This window comes from Crocodylus porosus, unplaced genomic scaffold (genome assembly GCF_001723895.1).
Source record: "Crocodylus porosus isolate Cpor-Errol unplaced genomic scaffold, CroPor_comp1, whole genome shotgun sequence".
Classification (NCBI taxonomy): Eukaryota; Metazoa; Chordata; order Crocodylia; family Crocodylidae; genus Crocodylus; species Crocodylus porosus.
In genome coordinates, this window is record NW_017728910.1 from 5213013 (window position 1) to 5235547 (window position 22535).

Here is a 22535-nt window from a genome sequence, read left to right on the forward strand (position 1 = left end):
TTCTATATTTTGCATAGTGAGGTTTGCAACAGGGGTTTGGAACAGGGATAAATGAAGTGTAGTTTAAGCCTAATCCCAGCCTTCCTACAACTGTCACATCTATGTCAGCTGAAATGGCACTGCAGTATTATTGTGTTTGGCAAGGCTATGGCCATAAGACCTTGTATGCTGGAGAAAAAGTCATGCTATGTGGTTTCCAGCACATAGGAAGGACAGTCAGCAGCTCAAGCAGACCTTCCTTAGTAGAAGGTGAGTGCAGAGGAAGACAAAACTAACCACTTTCTTTTCATTTTCCTAGAACTGCTGCATGGTCAGATACAGCAATGGAGCAGGGAGAAGAAAAGGAAGCTGCACTCAGATTCTGAGTCTCCAGACTTTCAGATCAAACCTAGAACCTGAACTTCCCTAGTGTCAAACAGCACAAAGACCAGAGGTGGCATGTGCTGTGGATTGTGCTCTCAGTGGGAGTGCATAAGTAAATATGCATCTGACTCACAGTCTAGTGCACTCCATGAGTAACATCACTTTGTGCAATTTAATTTCTTTTTGATTCACAGAGAAGAAAAGATCCTGACTGGAAGGGTGCAAAAAACACATAATCTCATCTCATCAGTATTTCCCATAATAAGGATTCAAGAGCCTTCCTGTCTAGCGCTTAGAGCTTCATACTACAGTCTGGAGGACCCATTACAGCCTGTCAGGTCAATAACGTACATATTGAAGGCATTTCTCTCAAAGAGCACATCCATGCTCAATTTGCTGGAGGGTCTCTAAGTAGTTGTGAACAGGTAAAATCCCACACACTGCCACTGAGATTAATCCCTTTCAATTTTAGTTGGGGAGAAATATATAATGCAACAGCTTCTTCACAGTCTCTTAGATGTATTTGTAAGGGCTTCTTGGTAAGGTGCTTTTTGACTTGAGAGAGTGGAACCATTACCAAAAGACTCTGAGGCTCTGGTTTGCAGTCATATTTTTTTTGTTTTCACAGTTTCTCTTCAGCTTTCTTACACTTTACCTTTTCACTGGCACTTTAATGACTTCTCAGTGATTTACGCAGCTGAACATTATGACTACCTAAAATGGATTTAGTTTGCATGCTGTTAATTCTCAAACATTCAGGGTGCTTACAAAAGTTACATTTTTCTCTCAATGAGGCCTCTGAAGGTGCTCTACAGCCATAACATAACAAATGTTCATAGCTTCAAAGTGCTTTTAAAACGGTAGATCTTGCAAAAAATTAACCCTTGTTAAATCAGCTATTAGAAGAAGTTGATCTCAGACAGAGCGCCTTAGGAAACTTAGGTATAGGTTTCCTGCAAGGGTTAATTTCAGGCAATTCTGCCTGCATCCCATGCATCTTTGTGGGGCGACTGAGCTGGTGCTTCTGTGAGTGAGCACCAGCCCGGCCCACCCCAGCCCAGCCCTGGGGGCTGTCACAGAGAGGAGACAATCTGTCCTGTCCTGCCCTGTCCCCCTGCCCCAGCTCCTGTTGTGGCAGCCAGGGCTACTGGCAACATGCTCGTGTTGGGCTCAGCAACTCCCCCACACATAGCTTGTCTTTGCTGGTTCCCAACTAGCACTGCCAGCTGGGTCATGGGCTCTCTCCCTACAGAGAGTACCCTCCTACCTGTGGGAATCCCCGGGAGAGGGACCAGTAGGCAGCTGGCAAAATAGCACTGCAGGGGGTGAGGGTGCCCTGATTGCCTTCCCCACTGCTCCTGGCCTGGAGGCAGGGCTCTGGCTGGCCCCTTCTTAGCACCTTCTTGCAGCCCGGGGAGCCTGCAGAGCATGCTGTGAGGCATAGGCGACTGGTAGGGGGTGCACATGCCCCACTCAATGGCTGACACTGATGCTCTCAGTAGGGCTGGTGCCCCCACTGACAGGGCCTCCTCCGTCAGCTGCTTCTGCAGGTGTCCCCCCAGATTCGGGAGGCACCAGTTACTCATGCTGTGAGGCATGCGACAGCACCCCCTGCTTCCTGGCCTCCGCCAGTGCACAGAGCCTCTGAGCCCCCACCACCAAACTCTGAACATCTGTTAAGGCTGATTGCACTGTAACTTTAGGCACTTTGTCTAAAGCGCAAAAGTTACAGCATGATTGGAAGGCATGATCATTTGTGTAAATGCCCAGGTGCCTGTCCTGTGCCTGCTGAGTTTGTTGTGTGCTCAGTCACCCATTTTTGCACACACCTACAAAGTCTCATTTACCCATTTTGCACATACAAATGCCTGCATTTATCCCCCTCGTACTCCAAAGGTAATGCACTTTACACCTGCTGTCTGAACCAGCCCAGCAAAACTGGGAAGGGAAGAAAGAGGTTATCATGAAGGTTTGCCCTCTGGAAGTGGCTGCCTCATGGTATTGTATATTTGTGTTTGTAAAGCAAGAAGTTGCTATGCTGGGGGTTGGATAAATATGGTGGAAGCAGTCGGGGAAGCAGCCACCCTCCCATGAGGTTAAATGTAGAAATTAGTTAAATTGCTTCACAGAATAAATGGCCGAGACAATAGGGCTAGGGAAAGACATTCAAAAAGCCGGAGCCTGAACTGATTCAACCTTTTCAGGTTAGTCTAACCTGGCCAGGCTGAACCCGTTTGTAACCAGACAAACAAGCTCTCTGCACTGAGGCAATGTGGGCACATACCTGCAGTTGCTCAGGCCAGGCGCAGGGGGCGCTAGAGCCAGCCCTCACCTGCGGGGAAGCTGGGGGGCGGGGGAGCAACCCAGGCTGAACTGCCCAGAGAGGGGTTTAATTCCCCTTCCCTGTGCCACCGGCAAGGACCCAAGCCGGGGCTGCCTGCACTCCCCCCTCGAGGGCACCCTGAGGCAGAGGGGGGCAGGGAGCAGAGTTAGTTTCCCCTCTCTCCCACTGGCAGCCGGGTGGCTCCCTGCCCTGAATGGGCCCTCAGCCATCCCCTCTGCTGGAGGCTGGAGGGAGGAGGAATAACCCCGTCCCTGACTGTGCCCTGGGGCCCTGCCTGGCCATGCCCTGTCCTCACAGTGGGGTTGGCCCAGCCCAGCCACCACCATGCCTCTGCGCTCTGGGCCAGCGGCAGCCGGGCTGGGCAGAAAGCACAGAGCGGTGGCTGGGCTGGGCTGATTCCACTATGGTGCGAGCGACCTCTGTGCTTGGGGCAAGCCCCCGCCCAGCAGGAAGGGGTTTATTCAGCTGCTCGCACCAGAGCAGGGTCTGCCTGGCCTGGCAGCCATTGCTCTGTGCTCAGAGCGGGCTCTCTCCCGGCAAGAGGGGGCTTATTCAGCCACTGGCATTGCATCGTGGCTTCCCGGCAGGTCTGCACTGCGGGGCCGGCAGAGCTGTTGGCAGCGTGGCGGCACTGTGGGGGCTTGCAGGACTCTGGCCCGCTCCACACCCTGGTGCTGCTGCTCGCAGCCCAAACCTGCAGCTCATCTCCTCACCGGAAAGGGGTTCACTCTCCCCCACAGTGTGACAGGGGCTGCTGCCCCCAGGAAGGGCCCCTGGCGAGTGGGCAGGGACAGGATTATTTCTCCTCCCTCCAGAAAAGGGGACAGCTGGGGACCTATTCTGGGCAGGGAGCCACCCAGCTGGCAGTGGGGTAGAGAAGAAACTAACTCTGCTCCCTGCCCCCCTCTACCTCTGGTGGCACAGGGAGGGGGGAATTAAACTCCTCTCTGGCCAGATTCCTGCCCCTGCCAGTCCTGCTCATGCTATGGAGCAGAGGGGAGGGGAGGGGCCAGCCTGGCTGGGCTGGAGCAGAGAGCCCTGCCCAGAGAGCATGCTGGGATGCTGGGGGTCTCTGGCTTAACTCAAACTGGCAAAGGGACAGACAATGCATAAACCAGTTTGAGCCAAATCAGTTAAGTCTGATACTACATTCAATGAGGTTTATCTCAAAATGGTTTCGGTCATTTTCAAATTGGTCTATGCGCACCGAACTTCTGATCTGTTACAGGTTTAAACCAGTTTCTGATTACTTAAACTGGTTTATGTGTAATGTCTGTCCCTGGCCTAGGAGGCACCACTTAAAAAAGGTCCCATTCAAGGGCAGTTACAAATCTGAGTTAACTGGGCAATAAGGTTTGACTGGGGGCTGAATATAAACACAGGGATCTGGAAACTGTTCAAATAAGGGGGGTGTGTGAGAGAGACAGACGGACAGACAGGCAGACAGAAGCAGGATAATTACAGCATATACACAGAACAAACAGCAAGCCCCTCTCTTCCCTCCCCCTGGCAAAAATGGCCAGGGAAGCATCTGCTGCCTGACCTTGAAAAACAGCCAGAGAAACAAGATTTTGCAGAGAGTGCTGGCTGGAATAAAAAGGCTTGCAAATACTAGCTGTGTGAAGAGAAACAACTTTATATGCATTGGTAAATAGAGAAGGTGGCATCAAAGAAATAGTTGGCCTTTGTACTATCATAAAAGTCACTTCAGTGTGGCCTTGCTCAAGATGTACTGCAGGCCCTGTCTTCATCTGCGTGAAGGTTTGATCCCTCCCTCCATTGCACACACTACAGGAAAATGCCAAGCTAGCTAGGCACTTGCATTTATACCAAACCACAAACCTGTGTGTGTTAAGAATATTGGTGTAGGATGTCAGTGGAAGAGGCCATGCACAACAACGCTGGCTGAATCAGTGGGGTGGAGGATGTTTCAAACATTTTGCATTAGACTGCATCCAGAAGTAGGGTTTGAGACCAGCCTACTATACAGTTAGAGAGGTGCAGTGTTCAGTGTGTTCACATCTGGGCTGTTGTTTCAGACCCGCCTCTCATAACAGAATCATGCTCTTTTGTTATGTTAGTAGCTGGGACACTGTTACTTCACTGGTCTCCAGAGTTGTGTAACAAACCCTGCAGTGTCAGGAACAATCACTACAGCCAATGAGGGATTTACTTTATATTGAGTGTCCTAGGGGTTAGGGTCACAGGCCAACAGGCCAATGGGAAAGGACAAATACAGGTAAATAGACATTAACAGTATATCAACATACACTTAGAGGGCAAGTAAACAGGTAGTGGTCAGTACTGCTGGGGTACAAACATTCAGCACATAGGATCCCCTGCCCACCTCTGGAGGCATCCCCAAGAACCAGCCTCTAGTCCAGAGTCACTCTGTGCAGGCCTGTGGGTCGGAGATCATGTGCAGTCAGTCTGTGGTTCATCTGTGCTGTGCAGAGGCTCCTCTCTCATTTAGGCCAGCTCACAGCAGCTCATTCAGCAGATTGCCCCCAGGGAATCAGAGGTTGCCAGCCAGGGATCAGAGGTCGCCCTCCTCTTCCTGCTGCCCCCAAGTTTTTCTGAGATTTGCAGTCCAACAGCAGCAGGACTCTGCAGGGTTTCTTGTCACTTCCTCTTCCTGCTTCCAGGTGCCTTTGGGGTTTGTAGTCCATGGTTGGTCAGCAAGCCTCCACAAGGTTGCTCCACTTCTATAACACACTCATATCACATTTCCAGCGCACACAATGCATTACATTACACAACACATACATTACAGTTGCTTGTTCTGCTATTACCATCACTCACCCAGTTTTGTGTTTCTCCGGTAGTGGTTGTGTAGTGAGCTGAATTTATACATTGTCTTGCTTTGTTATTCCTGCCTGATACCTTTCCTGGTTTTCTCCTTTGTCTTGGATGTTCACTATGCCCATTTTCCCTTTAATATTGGCTAGGTACTTCCTAGCAGCATCTTACCTGCTGTGATTGACTAATGCTGCTTGCCTCAAGGATATAATAAGACTTGCTTGGAGCATGGAGGGTAAGTCTAGTGAGTGTTTTCATTCACTAGCCTCATCTTGGCACCAGGAGAGGTAAAAATATTCCCTATGCATCTTAATAGACTGTTAACACATAGCCAGAACACAACCACCCAGCTTAAGTCACTGAAATGTAGAATTTCTAAGGATAGAATTTAAAAAAATGCCCAGCCATACAAAACTCAAATAAAAACCAGAGTCAGCTACCTATGCTTGTGCTTGTACCCTGGTGGACTCCCTTAAGCATACTGGGGGGCTTAGGGTTACTGAATACCATGCCTGTCAGTGGTATCCAGCTGACAAGACTAGCTGCCTATAGGTACCATAAGAAAAGCGGGTAAAATGCCCACAGAGTGCAATGTGTACTCCCCCTTGTAGCACCCAGGTATGCGGCCAGCCAGGAGACAGGGAGGCAGTAGCATATCCTCTTCCTTGCCTAGAGGCGAAGCCCTAGACTCTATCAGGTTGAATTAAGAGAACATGCAGGGACTGGGATTATGGCTTCCTGAACTTTTCTGAATAATCACGACATTTTGGTTCACATGTCAGGTAAAAGTATAGGTTAGGTCTTTTTTTATCTACAGTATACTCTCACCTGTACGACTAAGAAAAGAAGAAAGGCCTGAATAAATGTTATGGCTAATAAGCTTAATGCTGATGGGTGCAATTGACTAATCAGTATTTTACATCGCATCTGAAAACTTGCCAGTATTCAGTGGTAGTTTACATCTCCTAAGCAACTTGCTACTTCTCCACCATCTCAACTTTTAAAAGAAAAGGAAAGGCAAGTTCTGCTAGTCATGGTAGGTAGGCAGTTTATTTACAGCTTTAACTAAAACAGTACAGTAAAACTGACAAGAAATGACACAATGTATGGGTACTGGTAAAAGCATGCAGTCAGATTATTCCTTCAACCAATTTAAATTAGAACAAAGATAATGCTCGGGTGGGATAGGCTTCACCTCTCCCCCAAAGGTAAGTATGTGTTCTCTTTAAGGTTGGCTGATCTCCTCCGGCGGGCTTTAAACTAGGTTCATCAGGGGAAAGGGAGGACGAGTACGGAGTTAGCCACAGAACACCGAACCCAGAGACACCCACAAGATCAGCCCAGGTATGAAGCAAAGATCCTATCAGACAGCAGTTTAAGGGGGGACCAGGGACAGCCACCAGGGGAATTAGGTGTATAGGTGTATATACACAAATGCCAGAAGCATGGGAAACAAGAAGGAGGATCTAGAGCTCTTGCTAGTGAGCAACATCTTTGACCTCGTAGGGCTAACTGAAACCTGGTGGGACTCTTCTCATGACTGGGTGGTAAGAGTAGAGGGCTATAGGTTGTATAGGAGAGGTAGAATAGGGAAAAAAGGTGGGGGAGTTGCTCTCTATATCAAAGAACAGTACACATCTTCCCTAATCAAATTAGGGTCAGAGGGTGGTCAAGCAGAGACTCTTTGGATTAGGATCCAAGGGGTTCGGGGAGAAAGGGATCTGGTGGGGGGGTCTACTACAGGCCACTGCACCAGGACAACAAGCTAAACCAGGAATTTTCCAAGCAGTTCAAAGAGGCTGTGAGGTCTAGAGACATGGTAGTCATAGGGGACCTTAACTACCCAGTCATATCCTAGGAGGAGCAGTCAGCTAGATCTAAGTGCTCTCGCAGGTTCTTAACCTGTATTCAGGACCTCCACCTAACACAGGAGGTAAGGTGTCCCACTGGGACAATGGCTTGCTCGACTTGGTGTTGGCCACAGGGGATGACCTGGTGGGGACCTGCGGATTCAAGGCAATTTAGGGGACAGAGATCACTAAATGATTAAATTCACTATCCAGCGAAGGGCGGGCATTATACCCAGCAGGGCATGGGTGCTAAACTTTAAAAAAGCTGACTTTAATAGACTCAGGGGATTGGTTGGCAGGGTGCTAGAAACTAAGAACTTAGATGCGTTGAGGGTCCAGGATGGGTGGATATTCCTTAAGGAAACCATTCTTTGGGCTCAGAGTAAGTCAATCCCATGGCAGAGGAAAGGAGGCAAGGGGGCCAGGAAGCCCCTTTGGCTAACCAGGGGCATCCAAGATACCTTAAGGGCAAAAAAAGAGGCGTACAGGAAGTGGAAGCAGGAGGTAGCTAGCAAAGAGGAGTATACTTCTTTGGCCCGCACCTGCAGGGAGTCAGTCAGGAAGGCCAAGGCAACTCTAGAACTCAGGCTAGCGTCAGGGATTAAGGACAATAAAAAGTCCTTCTTTAGGTACTTTGGGAGCAAAAAGAGTGTGCGGGGTAGTATAGGACCCATACAGGATGGGCAGAGGGGCTTAGTGATGGATAGCAGGGACAAGGCAGAGCTCTTCAATGGGTTTTTTGCCTCTGTCTTCTTAAATGGGAATCTGGATGAACCCTCAACATACATCATGGACACCAATAAAGGGAACATCAGCTGACCAATGGTCAGTGCCGACACAGTAAAAAGACACTTGGAGGGACTGGACATATTCAAATCACCGGGACCGGAGGGACTCCACCCACAGGTAATGAAGGAATTAGCAGGGGTCACAGCTGATCCACTGGCAAGGATACATGAGCACTCATGGTGCTCAGGTCTGGTTCCGGAAGATTGGAAGAGGGCTAACGTTGTCCCAATCTTTAGGAAGGGGAGGAAGGAGGACCCAGGGAACTATAGACCAGTCAGCCTTACTTCTATCTCTGGGAAAATCCTAGAAAAAATTATCGAGCATATCTGTGGAAGCCCACTGGCTAATGTGACATGGAGGGGTAACCCACATGGGTTTTTAGCAGGCAGGTCCTGCCTGACTAACTTAGTTTCCTTTTATGACAAGGCCACCAATTATTTAGATGCAGGAGTTGAAGTGGATGTTATCTATCTGGACTTCAAGAAGGCCTTTGACAAGGTATCCCATACCGTCCTTATAAATAAACTGAGGGGATTTGCCTTGGATGATTACATGGTAGACTGGGTAGCAAATTGGCTCAAGGGTTGTACTCAGAGGGTGGTAGTGGATGGGTTGGTGGAAAAATGTGTGCAGTGGAGTCCCTCAGGGCTCAGTTCTGCGGCTGGCGCTTTTCAACTTCTTAATCAGTGATCTGGATGAGAGGGTGGGAAGTATCCTGTCCAAATTCACAGACAACACAAAATTATGGGGTGCAGCTAACACCTTGGAGAGGAGGAACCAGGTCCAGTCTAATTTAGACAGGCTGGGGAAGTAAGCAGAGAACAACAGGATGCAATTCAATAAGGACAAGTGCAAGGTGCTGCATCTTGGGAGGAAGAATGACCATCATACCTACAGGCTGGTGGCAACCTTCTCAGCTCCACTGAGGCAGAAAAAGATCTTGGAGTCACTGTTGACGCCAGGATGAACATGAGTCACCAACATGACGAAGCAGCTGGCAGAGCCAATTACACCTTGTCATGCATCCATAGGTGCTTCACAAACAGGTCCAGGGAAGTGATTCTCCCCCTCTACGCTGCACTGGTCAGACCACAGCTGGAGTACTGTGTCCAGTTCTGGATGCTGCAGTTCAAGTGGGATGTGGACAACCTGGAGAGGGTCCAAAGAAGAGCCGCTCACCTGATTAGAGGCCTGCAGGGAAGGCCCTATGAGGGAAGGCTAAGGGACCTTAACCTCTTCAGCATCTCCAAGTGGCGGCATACAAATTCATAAGGGGAAAGCAACATGAAGTAGGTGACAATCTGTTCACCAGAGCACCCCCTGGAAAGACAAGAAACAGTGGCTATAAGGTACTAGAGAGAAGGTTTAAGCTGGATATTAGGAAAAGGTTCTTTATGGTCAGGGCTGCCAGAATCTTGGGAGCCATAATGGGCTCCCAAGGGAGGTCGTGCTTGCTCCATCCTTGGGGGTCTTCAAAAAGAGACTAGACAGGCACATGGCTGGGATCATATGACCCCAGGGTTGGTGACTCTTTTCTTGCCTGCCAGGGGCAGGGGGTCAGACTAGGTGGCCCGTTGAGGTCCCTTCTCACTCTATGAATCTATGAATCTAATACAATGGTACAGAAATAGACTAATTAAACAATATACTGTAGTAATAGAATAAAAATATGAGTTTGGCCCTTATTCTTGGTGCAAGCAATGCAAATGCACCCAGGGCATATAGACAAATACATCCAGGGCTGTGAGTTATTAGAAAGGACACGGATTGTTTTTCCTCATTGACTCAGAGTTTAATATTTTCAGCTTAATGAGAGATCCATTTTCTTCTAATTTCATCAAAGAATAAATAAGAGTATAAATATTGTTTAAAATGGTCTGTTTCATTCTTTCTGCAAGAATATACCATGTCAGTATGTGGGGTCTGGCATTACCTACCCATAATGACTGCACACCTCATTTGAGTGAATCTCAGTCTAGTAATAGCCTCTCATTTGTGGTTTTATAATTCAGATAGGTAGGTTTCTAGGCCAAAGGAGTGCTTTGTTAATCTTAAAATAGAAGAAATTTGAGAATATCTCACATCCTGCATATCTGTCTGTATGCTGGTATCTTTAATACTTTTTTTATGTCTTGTTTTAAATGTGGGGAAAATATTGGGTCAATGACTGTCAGCACATTTCCCATGCCATTTAGAGAACAATATGAATGTTATTTAACCAGTCATGTAAGGGTTTGTTTGGAAGGGGAAAGGCTTCTAAAGTACACTTAGATTTCATAGACATTAGGGCTGGAAGGGACCTTGGGAGATCATCAGGTCCACTTCGTTGTGCATCTGCTAGGGATAAAGGCTCAATATTTTGTCCAATAATGTAAAGTTCTTAACTGAAGCACTCCCGTTAACCAGCCCTTTTTCAGATCACCTGAATTGGGTAGAAATAAAGGCCACCTTAAAAAGTTAAGTTTTTTTTCTATTTTTGAAGAAATCATAGGGTCAGCATCCTGTAGCTCTTCTCCATGCAATAAAATGTACTCTACCTTAGATCTATAGACCTTTAGTGCTACCAGTACCACCCTTCTACCAGTCTTAATATAAAGATAAAACTCCAGCCATAGCTTGTTTTGCTTTAATTATTAAGTTTTCAATGTGTTATTCCAGCACAGGTTTTTATTAAAATAGATTCCAAGGTATTTAAATCAGAACACCACCTCCAATATCTATTTCTGTAAAAGCCACAACCAAGGTCTTGGAGCAAGCAGCCTCAGTCAGTTCCCGGGCGAACTCCTGGTCAAGCTCAGGACTTTGGGTGGGAGGTCTGTAGTAGACTCCCACCGTTGTGTCCCCTGTGCCGTGTTCCCCATGGATTTGAACCCAGAGGGTCTCCACTCACCCACCCTGGTCACCAATATCAGCTTGCAGGGACATGTAGCTTTCCTTAACATAGGGAGCTACACCCCCGCCCCTTTAATCTACATGATCCCTCCTGTACAGGGTATAGCCATCTATACCTGAGGTCCAGTCATGGGTGGAGTCCCACCAGGTGTCTGTTATCCCTATAACATCATAATTATTTGCATTGAGCAGGAGGACGAGCTCCTCCTGCTTATTCCCCAAGCTCCTGACATTTGTGCCCACAGATTGTACCAGGGCTGGGGCAGGGGTGGGCTCCTTTAAGTGCCTTGGCCCACTGGCTTTGCAAGGGTTGCTCAGCGGGCCAGGAGTGGCGGTAGTCCCCGCTGTCCCCCAGCGGGCTTAATTTAAAGCCCGGTGGAGCAGGTCAGCCAGTCTGGCTGAGAAGAGCCTCCTCCTCAGGGGAGAGAGGTAGAGGCCATTCCTTCCCAGCAGCTCGCTGCCTCTCTCGCCAAAGAGTGGGCTGCAGTCATGGAAGCCAACGCCTTCCCGATGACACCAGCGCTGCAGTCTTTGGTTGTTAGTTGTGAGGAAATCCCTCAAAATCAGAACCAAGTATCATCATTCATTGATGCCTTCTTGAATTTGCAGTATGGCTGAAACCATGCCCCCACCCCTGCCAACATGTGAACAGTATCATTAATCTCAGTGAGGGGTTAACTCTGTGAGCTTAGGAGTTACCACCATCTATTTTTTCCCCACTGAAGAAGAAATCAAGCTCACATGGCAGGCCCAGCTGTATTCTTAACATTTGCATGAATCATTAGGAATGACATCTCATTTTGAATTTTCGTGTGGGAGGAGCTTTTTTGTGACTGGAACTTGGCAGATGTCACTACCTTTTCTCTGTCCTGCCCACCCTGTTTGATATCTGTTTCACTGGCAGGTAGGAAACTAAGCTTGTCCCAGGCATACGGTCAGGACATGGTGCATAAGAGAGGGTGGAGGCTTTCAGAGCTGAAGAATGACAAGCTCTGCTGACACCAAAGAGCTCCTTGTTATGTAGCGTACTGTAGCTATAGCTACTGATAAATATTTTGCACAAGGGCATCTGTGGCACTGGACAAAAAAAGTGCTTAAATTGTCATAGCAGGCCTCACTGTGCATGTGTATATATATGTACACATATACAACCAGAGTAGAATGAGAAGGTGCTTGAGAGAAAGGTTACAATTACAGATACTGTGTAGCTGGGTACTAGGATTGAAAGTTTTATATCATGAAGCATGATTCTTTTAATGTTGTTATTTTTACCCAGCACACTAAAGATAATTATAAATAATAGAGATTAAGGCAGTCACATAACCTCTATGCCTGGTAAAAACTATACCTGCTTGCTTTTGCCAGCTGCCCTGAGACCCTCAGACAGAAGGAGCTGCTAAATCATTATTATTTATTTCTTCTTCTCTCTTCCAGTCTGTCAGGGGTGCTGATCAGGTAGACCAGCCTGGGCCAAGTACCGCAGCAGCTATACCTGTAGCAAGCCCCAGCTAATTCACTCTACCAACATTGGGCTGCTGGAAGCACCACTGTCCATGTAGCACCCATTAGGGCCCTCGGTCTGCAGGCCAGTCAACAGTTCTGCTGTGGCAGGGCTCCTGGTTCCTGCTCTGGTTCACCTGGTTCCTGACCCTGATTTTTGGTGTTTCTGGACTTTGACTTTGGATTTCGCTGTGATTCTGTTTCCTGGCGCCTGACTCTGGTTTGGCTCTGCTTTTTTGTGTCTGGCTGCTTGCTCCCCCCCCGCACCGAGTTGAAAGTGTGGGGACCAGAGCAAATCAGTTCATGTGGGGACCTGCCCCCAATCCTGTGGACCCTGGATGCAAAGAAGCTGCCGCCAGCAGCAGCGGGGGCCGGGGGTAGTGAGTGGCCCGACACGAAGCCGGTGGCAGTGCAGAGTCTCCATAGTCACTTCGCCTGGCTCCGCAGGGCCTCCCAAAGCATGGGGCCTGGGGCCTGGGCCCTGATTCGCTCCCTCAGGGACAGCCCTGGCTGCCGCTGGCCCCAGGTGGCAGCACCTGCCTCCTGTCAGCTGGCAGGCAGATCGGGGGCCCGCGGGCACCCCTGGGAGGGCTGCAAGGGCTGTACCAGAGTCCTCCTGGCAGTGCAGGCCCCAGACCTGCCTACCAGGTGACAGGAGCTGGGTGCTGCTGCCTGGGGCCAGCAGCAGCAGCAATCTTCCCGGCGCTGGACGCGGGCTGCACCCAGCGTTGGTCTGTCATCTGGTAGGCGGATCAGGGGCCCATAGCCCCAGGAGGGCTCCAGCACAGCCCCCACAGCCCTCCCCGAGATGCGGGTGAGCCCCCAATCTGCCTGCCGGATGACAGGAGCTGGGTGCTGCTGGCTGAGACCAGCACTGGGAAGATTGCTGCTGCCACCGGTCCCAGGTAACAGCACCTGGCTCCTGTCATCCCGCGTGCAGATCAGGGACCTGCCGGCACCCTCAGTAGGGCTGCAGGGGCTATGCTGGAGTCCTCCTGGGGCTGTGTGCCCTCAACCTGCACATGGGATGACAGGAGCCACGTGCTGCTGCCTGGGGCCAGTGGCAGCAGCAGTCTTCCTGGTGCACCCAGCACTGATCTGTCACCTGGCAGGCAGATTGGGGGCCTGCACCCCCGATAGGACTCCGGCACAGCCCCTGCAGCCCTCCCAGGGTTGCAGGCAGGCCCCTGATCTGCCTGCCGGATGACAGGAGGCAGGTGCTGCTGGCTGGGACCAGCACTGAAGCCAATAAGCCTGGCTTCAAAACTCAAAACATTTTGAAACTTTCAAAATGTTTCGAGTCCCCTTGTTTTATTTCGAAGCTGTTTTGAAGAGTTTTGTTTCATTTCAAGTTTGCTGTTTCAAGCTTGAAACACATTGAAACAACTTCAAAATGAAACTCTGGGCAAAATTTTGCACAGCCCTACTGACTGGCTAAGCAGCAGAAAAGGACCGGGGGGTTACAGTGGACAATGAACTGAATATGAGCCAACAGTGTGCTTTTGTTGTGAAGAAAGCTGACAGCATACTGGGCTGCATTAGTATGAGTGTTACCAGCAGATGAAGAGAAGTGATTATTCCCTTCTGTTTGGCACTGGTGAAGCCCCGTCTGTTGTATTGTGTTGAGTTTTGGGTCCCATACTATAGAAAGGATGTAGACAAATTGAAGAGAGTCCAGTGGAGGGCAACAAAAAGGGTTAGGGTGCTGGGACACATGATTTCTAAGGCGAGGCTGAAGGAACTGGGCTTATTTAGTCTGGAGAAGAAAAGACAGAGGGGATTTAACAGCAGCCTTCAGCTACCTGAAGGGGCTCCAAAGAGGCTGAAGCTGGACTGTTCTCAGTGGTGGCAGATGACAGAACAAGGAGCAATAGTGTCAAGTTGTAGCAAGGGAGGGTTAGGTTAGATATTAGGAAAAACTTTCTCACTAGAAGGGTGGTGAAGTACTGGAATGGGTGACCTACAGAGGTATCCTTGGAGGTTTTTAAGGTCTAGCTTGATAATGATCTAGTTGGGGATGGTCTTGCTTTGAGCAGGGAGTTGAACTAGATGACCTCCTTACGTCCCTTCCAACCCTAATTTGCTATGATACTATGATTCTGTGAGTACTATGTTAGCTGTCTGGCAGTGAGACATGGGGCTCCCTAGGCAAAGGTTCAGTAGCATGACCAGAAGCTTATCCTTAGTATGACCCCAGCTTATCCTCAATTGCTGACTCAGACTTAATTCTTCCTGGGTTAAAATCCCCACCAAATTTTACCCTAGATAAAATAGGTGAATAAGTATTTGGCCCTAATAAAAACAGAGTCAAGACTTCAGCCTGTCACACATCAGATTGTTCTTTCTGGATTTTCTGAGCAAGTTTTTTCCTCTTCTAGCACCCTCTGTCTCCTCTGACTTCAAGGGCATATTTTTAATATCGAAGCCCCACAATGTATTGGGAGTGGTTAAAAAGAGCTCTTGGAAAATGGAGTTTGTGCTGGTGGACTCTGATAGCTTTGTCTCTTAACAAATGTAGCTCCTCCCTCCTGCACAATCCACTGCATCTTTGTTTTTCTAGTGGCGAGCAGGGAACCACATACATCTGAAGTTTGCTTTATCTCAGAAAGCATGGTAAATTTTTAATATGTTGTTGCTTCGTTCCCAGGCAGGGGGAACGCCTTAGTCAGACCACTTCCTAAGGTTATTCTTGATATCAGCAACAGTTTGTATGAGAAGATAACAGGTGCTGATGCAGGGCAGCAGGGGTTGGTACCATGTGCTTCTGTTTTTGTTTCTCCTTGTCTGCAGCAAAGTCGGTCTCTGGATTATCTATGATAGTATGGATCTAATTGTCTTTCCACTTCTTCAAGCATAGGTATGAGGATGATTTTGTGTCTTAAAACAGGTTTGTGTTCTGGTGGTCTAGGATTTGTTTTCAGTACTGCTTCAGGCTCACTGTTCCACATTGACTGAAATCAGTAGACAGATACCACTGACTTTAGTAGGCTTTGGATCAGGCTGAGAGTGCCTTAGTTGTCTTATCTATGAAATGGGAATGACTTCTATGAGATGGCAACAGGGGTGGATCCAGGGTGGATGCAGTACTACAGTTGCACACCACTTTGATTCTTGCTCCACCCAAACTTTGGGCACAAAGGTAAGTGCAGCTCCCTGCTGTAAGTGAGAGGGCTTTGCAGGAAGTGTTCTGAGTTACAATGATCCCCAGACCAAATGGAAATTCACTGTTGGTTCCAGTGGAGAGGGGATTTCTAGCTGCTGGGTGTCAGCCTACAGCTGGTTTCCCCTTTCTCCCAACCTGTTCTTGTTTTCAGAATGGGAGTAGGGAAAGGGACCAAGAGGGAGCCCGTTCTAGGGCTTCCCCCAGCCGGCACTGGAGGGTGGGGTGGGTGAATTGGAGTCCTCCCCCATGGGGGACCTCAATACACCCGCCCCACCTTCCAGCAAGGGCTGAAAAAACCCCAGACTGAACTCCCTCCTCTAGCTTTCCCCCCTCCTATTCTGAAAACAGTGACAGGCTGGCAGGCAGCACAGACGGAAGTTACAGAAGATACTCTGTTTTAAAATGTCTTCATCTGACCTCTCATGCAACGAGGGTTCAGATTTTCATCCAGTTGGTCATTTTTAAGCAGCCTGCAGCCATGTACGGTGTTTGGTCATGGCTACAAACTGCTTTCTGTGGCCAGACTGGGTGAAAATTGTCACTTCTATCTGCACCCAATATAAAACCAGCACTCTGGGAAGGGCAGCCACATTTCTTGTCAGGCAGTGCTGAGAGACTACTGACTTCATGGGTCATTGTCACCTCCCTGATTCCTCTTAATCTGTCCCCACTCCATGGATGTTAACCACCTCTTTCCTATTTAATGGTCTTGATGTTGCACTATTCAAACGACCCTTTTTTTTTTTTTTTTTTGCAATTTTGCTGTCTGTAAGCCATTTCTGGTAATGTCTCCCTTCTATTCCATGGCCCTGCAGGATGATTTAGCTGTAGCTAAAAACCTTAACTCAGGTGTGGTAATACTAACTCAGGTGTAGAAATGACTAACAGTGTAGTATATTGGAGGCACAGGCAGGATGTTCAAGAGGGCTAGATTTTGTTTTACATGTTTGAGTAAGAGATGTGCATGTAACTCTAATTACTACAGGACTAATGAAACAATATCTTTTGATTTTTTTTTTACCTTTTTTTGCCTAGTTTGTTGTGTTTCTTTAAGCTATATATATGTAATCTGGCAAATTGGTACACATTCCAACAGTTATATCCAACAGTATAGTGCTAGCCCCTGGCATATTAGTAAAACATCTAGTTTCTCTTTAACTTAAGAACAATATGTATTATGGTATATATGATGATGTGCCACACCATCTGCACCCCCTTTTTTCAGAATCCCAGATCTGCCCATAGATAGCAGTATTGTGAGGCTAAATTCATGAATGTTTTAAAAGCACCTTCCCTGCAGGAATCACAGGAGTCACAGAATCACCACCTTCAGAGCCAATGATTTGGTTAGGACAATTTGCTGGCACCTCAGCCCACATCCTTACATTACTGAGGCCAGATTTTCTAAAGAAGCTCATAAAATCTCATCTGAAATGGCCTGTGTCCAAGTTTCTGAATCTGCTTATAGTCAGACAGTCTTTTAAACATGCAAAAGCTTGGATTCATGTGCCCTTCAGTGTGCTTTGGCAAGGGCATGCAGTAGTCCAGTGACTGACAGCTCAGTTCGTGCAGCTAAACAAGCAAATGCACAAAGCAACGAGGTTCTGGTACCAGTCATAGGCGTAAAGAATTGGCCAGCCCAGTTTCAGAGCTTGGATTGTAGCTCCTTGGCAAGCAGCCATTTGTGCAGTGGAATACAAAGAGCTGAATCATGAGGGAAGAGGAAAAGTCACAAATGGGAAAATAAATATCTAGTGCCAAGCCCTGGAGTTCACTCCCAGCATGACACCTGGCACAGTCCATCTATGCTAGGCAGGGACAAAGAGGCTGTGGTGGCTACTATGTGCTTCCTGCTCTGCTGTTACTGCAGTTACGTTGTCCAGCATGTGTTAAATTGAGGCTACGCTTGTGTACAACAGTTTAAGGCAGGCAGTCCCTTGCCTTCGCTGCTTAGCAAATTCAGGAAGCCCTGAGTCTTGCTGAAGGCAAGCATTGTCTGCTGGCAACTGCTAATACACCTTACCCTGCTGGCATCCACCAACAGCCACCTTTTCCCCAAGTGCAAAGACTGACATTATAGTAAAGAAACTTGCAAATGTGTACCTGAGAGTGTCATTTGTTGAGAAGGACCCCGAGAGGGACTTGAGCTATATGGTTAGGCCTTGGGTTGCAACTTTCTAAAAGCCTGACTGTGTTCTTATCTAGCGGGTTTTGGCCCAGATGTGGCATGATCATGTCTCCTGAATGGGACCTGGAGATAAAGTGTGGTTTCTGACAGCAATTGAGATTCTAGCATGCTACTTACAGGGGCAGTTTGATGGTTTGTGCCTCCTCAGAAGCAGGGATTTGCTAATTAGGAGAGGGGGCCATGAAGGCAGTTAATTGGTTCAGGGAGAAATGCCATCATGTCAGGGTGGGGAGGCTGGTGTTTTAAAACTCCTCTGTCAGTGCACTGTCCTATCTATAGATTAAGCTACTTCAGCATTTGGGAGCAAACAATCAGGGCTTTGCAAGCCCAGGTCTTCCCTCCTCCGCTCCCCTTCCATCTGCCTCCACAGTGCACAGAGCCCCTTCTTCCCACTCCTCCAGGAGGAGATGGGATATGGCATTAACAGAGGCCTGTGCTGGGAGACTGAGTAGGAGGGGACATGAGTACAAAGAAGAGCTGTGCAGAGGCAAGTATTTGGGAATTGAAGTTAAGCTGCTTTTTCAACAGCTCTGTGGGTGGCTGGGGTTTGCTCATTGAAGGAATAATACAAACAACAATATAAAGATCTGCCCCTCTCTAGCAGCAGGGGTCAGTGAGAGGGGCAAGGGACTTGTTTGCATTTGAACACAAAACAGAAGTGGGTTTAGGAAGACCTAAGGGGGAGGAGCGGGATCCTGCAGTCCTTGGCCAGTCTGTTTGGTGAGTGACCCCCTGACTCAGAATGAATGAAAGCTGAGACAGAGGATAGGGGCTAGCCCTGCATACTTCAGGCAGGCCAGGTACAGACATTACTCTTTTATTAGCATAAGTGATTGGAAATCAGTCTATATCTGTAACAGGCCAGCAGTTCAGCACATGTAGACTATTTTAAAAATGGTCAACTGTCTAAGGTTTGTTCTCCCTCTCCCCCCCGATCCCCCAGGGCAAATGTTTGTTCTGTTCACTGTCGATCTAAACCGCACTTGGATTGATTTCACTTCTGGCTTTTTTAATGTGTGTAGCTAGCCTCAAATAGCTTATTCCAGGTTCACCAAGGAAAAAGCAAGATTCTTCAGTTGTTCATTTTCAGCTACTGTGCAGGAGCTGCAAGCACCAGCTCAAGAGCAAGTGAAGCTTCTAGGTGTGTCCACCATGGAGCAAGTGAAACCACAGCCCAGAGCACAGCATGCAACACGGCTCCTGCTTTGCACTTCAGGTGCCTTATATCCCAGGATCTCAGGGCACTCTACAAGGGTGGGCAAGCATTACCTCCCTTTTACAACCCAGGAAGCTGAGGGGGCATGTACTGTGCAGTGCACAAGTGTGATTGCAACAAGTGTAGACACAGCCCAGCCTACTTTAAACTAATCTCCCAGTAGCAAGCTAGCTGTAGCAGCACAGGCTTCAGCATGGGCTATACAAGCCTGTGACCCCAGGTACATGGTGTGCAGTGGAAGACCCTGGTGCCACTACTTAGTATGCTATTTGTATCTTTCTCCTGTAAAGCAAGCTCAGATACATCCCCTTATGCCTTTGGATGGCTTTAAACACAGAAAGGTGACATGGTTTACTCAACATTTCTCAAGGGCAGCCCATGGAATAAGGCCCTGGCCAGTTCTCTAACCACTAGACATGCAGCCTCCCTTTGCCTATTGTCCAAAATGTTTGAAGGTCGCAACAACTCCAATACCATGGTGATGGGCACACTAGAAAAACCTAGAGGTAAACAGAAGAAAGGAAAGTGGAATCATCTAAGCTGGTCCAAGGCAGAGCTAGGAGCAATGGGATGACATTTAACAAAGAAAAGTTTTGCCAATTTAGAAAGGAAAATGTCCTGATTATAAGCTTGATTAATGGTGGAATAGTTTCCCAGGAGAAGGGTGGAGTGGGGAAGCCCTGTTGTTTGAGTCATTTCAAAGTGGACATGAAAAAGCTATGGAAACTGGACTCTCAGGAACACTCCTGCACTGGTGAATCCAAGCAGGACATTTTTCCACCTCCCAGTTTCTGCCACACGGAAATTAATTTATATGTATTCCCCATTATTTTATTGTATTGAAAAATAACCAGTTGGCAACCTGCATGCTCTGAAGCTTGGGTGCAGATTCCTTTAAGAATGTTTATTAACTCCGAGGGGCTGGGACTGGAATCAAGCGGCAGATTTTCCTTTGTCATTGTGTTTGGCTTGGAGAGGGAGGTGGAAGGGGGAGGTTGTGTTTTCTGTCCTGCTCAAATGTTCTTGTTAGTGATATTTTCTGCATCAGCTTTCAAACTCTCCAGGGAGATAAAGCAAGGAAAACCATTAATAACATGCGGATTACCCTCTCCTGACATATGAGATCACTGTTGTTCCATGTCCGGGTCAGCTAAGAAGCGTTTAATTGGCAGCAGAAAACTGAGATGAAATATGCCCCCCACCCTGTGTTTTGTAAACTCTGCATGCCCTTGCTGAGGCTGAATGTAATAAACAGGGCTGACCTTTGGGTATTTGCAGAGAGCCCTGAGCCAGAAGGGGAATTCTCAGGTGCACGTCTCCTACGAATGACCACACATGGGGTGTTGTTATAATTAAGTCTGGCTTGGGGCACTGGAAGCCCTAAAGGAACTTTAAGGCTGATCCTGCTTATACAAATGCTAGTTTGCATGAATCATTGGCTTTTATAGGAACCCGTTTAAACCTGGTTTATTATCCAGCTGTTTCCTGTGTGTGTAAAGCATTGTGTTCCCTGTAATATTTGTTGTAAGTTACTAGGTCTGAATGGTCATTCTCATCACCATAAAGATTCGAACAAAGAACCACATGTGTGTTTTGAGAAAGTCGCCCAAACAAGATAATCAGCAACAGCCAAATAATTTCCAGAGAGGTTAGATGTCAAACGTGATTTATGGAAGCCCTGGGTGTAACTAGGTAGCAAAACTGCCTTACTGCTTTCACATGCTGCCAGTTGCCAACTTAATCTTGTTTGTTGGTGTCTGTTGTTTTTTGTACTTGCCTCTAAAAATAACCACCACGTCTTCTCCTCAGGGAACCCTAGAATCAGTTACCGCAGCTAGAAGATGACTGTAATTAATGTGCTAAAACTGGAAACAAAGGGCATCTTGGTTTCTTCTGCCGGCAAGAAAAAAGGAAAGGCTGTTTCTGGAGATCCGTGAGCCAATATTATTACTTGTTTGGGTGACAGTTTCACACCCAGGTCCCAGCAGACAGAGACAGCCGCCGCTCACGGTTTGACTGCCCAGTAAGTTATGCTGCGTTGTAGAGCCCCAGGGCTCTTTCAGGGGCCTCTGCCCATGTGCATGTGGCTTTGCACGTGTGGGATCTTCTTGTGACCGTTTGTGCGCTAGCTGCGGAAACACAAGAAGCACATATCTATGTGTGATCTGCCTTGGTGTCAGAGCTGTGCTTGTGACACCGAGGCAGCACAACAAACGCAGTTGTTTGTTGCCAGTACTAGTTAGTGTGAGTAAACTCCACTTTTCAACAAGGGAATTGTTTATGAACTGATCCTAGTTTTCCATGGACATATCCTTTTTCCACGAGCAGTTGCCAAACGCTTAACTGACTCTTTTCAAGATGCATGTTGTTTGCAGGCCTTTAGCTGAAATCCTTTGCTATGTGTTATTTCTGCCATGTAGTTTATCATGGAAGTTCTTTGGCATAGATTTTTTTTACACAGCTCGGGCGCGGCCAGTCTAGCATGCATGTATATTTCCCCAGGGACAAATAGCAGCGGCACATAGTTGTGCCACTGCTACTTAGCCCTGGGGAATGCCCATGCATTCATGCTCTGGCATGTGGCAAGTTGCTCCAGGTGGGGTAGGGGAAGCTGGTGCCAATACCTGGACTGGTCCCAGGAGCCTTATCTGGGGTCCAGGAGGCCTTCCGGGGTCCCAGCAGCAGTGATCTGGCATCAGAGATCTGCCAAGCTCCAAATTTGGGCAGCGCACACTGCTGCCATAGGCACCACCCCACTTGTTTCTAGAGTGGGGTTTTTTTACATCAGAATCTCCTGGTGTCTACAAATTAGCATGCATGGCATGTGCAGTGTTTGGCACTGCGGACCCATCTGCAGTACTGCATACCACACGTGCACTCATTTGGATGTGCTTCTCGTGTCTGTGTCCTGGGGCACGGGCAGGTAATGATTCAGTCAGGTAATGATAAGTTCTAGAATTCAGAAAGCTGCTGGGATTCACCAGCATTTACGTGAATACCCAGCAGTCATTCACAGAGAGTATCGCCCACCCTATGACTCATAACAATCTGCATCACACACAAAACTATTCATATAGCAGATTTCATTTACTATGTAACTAGCCCCAGCACCAAGTATACAATTACTACTTTTGTTGTAGATAGAGCAGTTCCTCAGGGCGAGCCTTCCTTTCAGAATCTCTCCAGTGCAATTACAAGTTAAGGCCCAGCGCTCCTGCTCATTAGTCAGGGGCCAGTTCAAGAACAAGGTTAATACATAACTAAAAATCCAGTCATTACCCCAGAGTTACTATTGAGCTGGCGCTGGTGCTAGAAGATGCTGCAGATAGTGGGCTATGCTACAGATGATTAGTTAGTGAAAGAAGTGAATTATTTGTCACTGAAGAATCATGACTGGGACAAGAGGGAGGAAGAGATGAAAGTTTCTAACA

The 22535-nt window shown here is 47.8% G+C and overlaps 1 long non-coding RNA gene across 1 annotated transcript in view; it reads left to right on the forward strand.

Moving 5' to 3' along the window:
• The first annotated feature begins 6744 nt into the window (after positions 1-6744).
• The window catches only part of LOC109308372, a 38487-nt gene continuing 22696 nt past the window's right edge, over positions 6745-22535 (forward strand). Inside the window, exon 1 of the long non-coding RNA XR_002100592.1 lies at positions 6745-6850. This is a non-coding gene — a long non-coding RNA (uncharacterized LOC109308372). The remainder of the gene's footprint in view (positions 6851-22535) is intronic.